This window comes from Mus pahari, chromosome 1 (assembly GCF_900095145.1).
Source record: "Mus pahari chromosome 1, PAHARI_EIJ_v1.1, whole genome shotgun sequence".
In the NCBI taxonomy this organism is placed as follows: Eukaryota; Metazoa; Chordata; class Mammalia; order Rodentia; family Muridae; genus Mus; species Mus pahari.
In genome coordinates this window covers 152893671-152895987 of record NC_034590.1, presented here as the reverse complement: position 1 = coordinate 152895987, position 2317 = coordinate 152893671, and the positions used below count along the sequence as shown (strand labels likewise).

Below are 2317 nucleotides of genomic sequence, written 5' to 3'. Positions count from 1 at the left end.
TTTTTCATGACCTTGATGGTTCTAAACAGTGTGGGCTGTTGCATAGAGCAGTTCCCCAAATGGATCCATGTGGTGCTTGCTTCCTTATGACTCTCTTAGTCATACTGTGAACAGAAGAACCACGGCCACGGGGTCAGCTCTGTCAACCCAGCTCACCACAAGGAACCCAAAGCAGTCCCTGCCTGGGCAGCACTGTGATTAGAATTCTGATTATGCTCAAGTTGTTTTCTCCACAATAGGAAAGAAATCACTGGCTTTATTCTGCTTTCAATAAATATTTTGGGGCTGGTGAGATGGCTCAGTGGTTAAGAACACACTGACTACTCTTCAGAGGTCCTGAGTTCAAATCCCAGGAACCACATGATGGCTTACAACCATCTGAAATGGGATCTGATGGTGCCCTCTTCTGGTGCTGTCTGAAGACAGCTACAGTGTACTCATACATAAAATAAATAAATCTTTTTTGTTGTTGTTTTTAACTGTGAAATGAATGTTTATTTCAATTTTTTGATTAGTTATACAACTAATTCATGACAAATTACCATTTGGATTTTATATGTTCCTCAGGACTGGGATTTGTCAATGACTTCAAATTTGGGATCATCAAATTTGAAGGTAGGAAACGTATCCATCTCTCCTTTACCATACATTTGTTTAAGCTTATAAAGCTCTCTGTCCAGATCTTGCTGATACTCTGGGCCAATATCAACAGGTCCTCCAGATGCCTGTCGCTTTGTTTTGTACTCTCTTATCTTGTCCAGGAAGAGTTTCTGTACAGGACCCAGTTCTTATTAAACGCCACAGCTGTAACACCAATGTTCCTCTTCAAATGCACAGAGACTGCTGACCAAAGGACAGAGGAGAGCCTGAAGATCCTCTGCAGAATCATGGTTGAGTCTCTGGTACTTGTACTGAGTCCCGAGCTGCCAGAGTCACCACCGCCGCCGCCACCGTTCTACTTCTGGCCCTGGCTCTGCCTACACTCGCCTACCCGCCATCGCCATCGCGAGGCACTATGGGCCGCGGTTTCAGTCGTTCAACGCTCACCGGACAGGAAGCGCCTCGAAGAGAGACTGCGACTGGACGCCTCTAGGTGAGCTAAATCTTTTTTAAAAATACTTTTTAAATAAATAAATAAATATATATTTTGGGGGGAGATATTCCAAGGTTATGTTAATATCCTTCTCCTCGTCCTTCTTCTTTTTTGGTTTTTTCGAGACAGGGTTTCTCTGTACAGCCTTGGCTGCCCTGGAACTCACTCTGTAGACCAGGCTGGCCTCGAACTCGGAGATACGCCTGCCTCTGCCTCCCAAGTGCTGGGATTAAAGGCTACCGCCCGGCTAATATCATTCTTCTTCATCCAGCCACCTTCCATCAGCTTAACAGTACAACCATTATTCATGGTTGATTAATGGTTGAGTCTCTCAGTATAGTGATAATAGTTAAAAACATTTTTTTCTTTTCTTTTTTTGTTTTTGTTTTTTTGAGACAGGGTTTCTCTGTATAGCCCTGGCTGTCCTGGAGCTCACTCTGTAGACCAGGCTGGCCTCAAACTCAGAAATCTGCCTGTCTCTGCCTCCCCGAGTGCTGGGATTAAAGGCGTGCACTACCACGCCCAGCTTTCTTTTCTTTTTTAAAATTTATTTATTTTAAGTATGTGAGTACACTGTAGCTGTACAGATGGTTGTGTGTCTTCATGTGGTTGTTGGGTATTAAATTTAGGACCTCTGCTCACTCCTGTCAACCCCGCTCACTCCAGCCCAAAGATTTATTTATTATTATAAATAAGTACACTGTAGCTATCTTTAGACAGACCAGAAGAGGGCGTCAGATCTCATTACTGGTGGTTGTGAGCCATCATGTGGTTGCTGGGATTTGAACTGAGGACCTTCGGAAGAGCAGTCGGTGCTCTTACCCACTGAGCCATCTCTTCAGCCCAAGTCATTTTTTTCTTATGTATTTATTTGACTAGTTGGCATTCTTTTAATTTAAAAACTATTTTATTTTTATTTATTTTGAGATATGGTCTTACCGTGTAGCCCTAACTGGCCTGGAACTCACCATGTTGACCAAACTAGCTTTAACCTGAGCTCTGCCAGCCTCCACTGCTAGTGCTGAATTGCCTGCATACACCACCATGCTTGGCTAGTTTAATTTTTTTTTTTTTTACGTGTCTGTGTGTGCAAGCATGTGAGTACAGGTGCCTGCAAAGCCCAGAAGAGGGCGTTCTGTCCCCTGATGGCTGCTCTTGATCACTAAGCCCAGCCCAGCATTCTTTTTGTGGGGGATTGAGAAAGGATGTAACCCAGACTGGCAT

At 43.8% G+C, this 2317-nt stretch overlaps 1 pseudogene; it reads right to left on the bottom strand.

Annotated features, from left to right (window-relative positions):
• Nucleotides 1-544: 544 nt before the first annotated feature.
• Nucleotides 545-911, bottom strand: LOC110339152 (annotated as a pseudogene).
• Nucleotides 912-2317: the final 1406 nt, after the last annotated feature.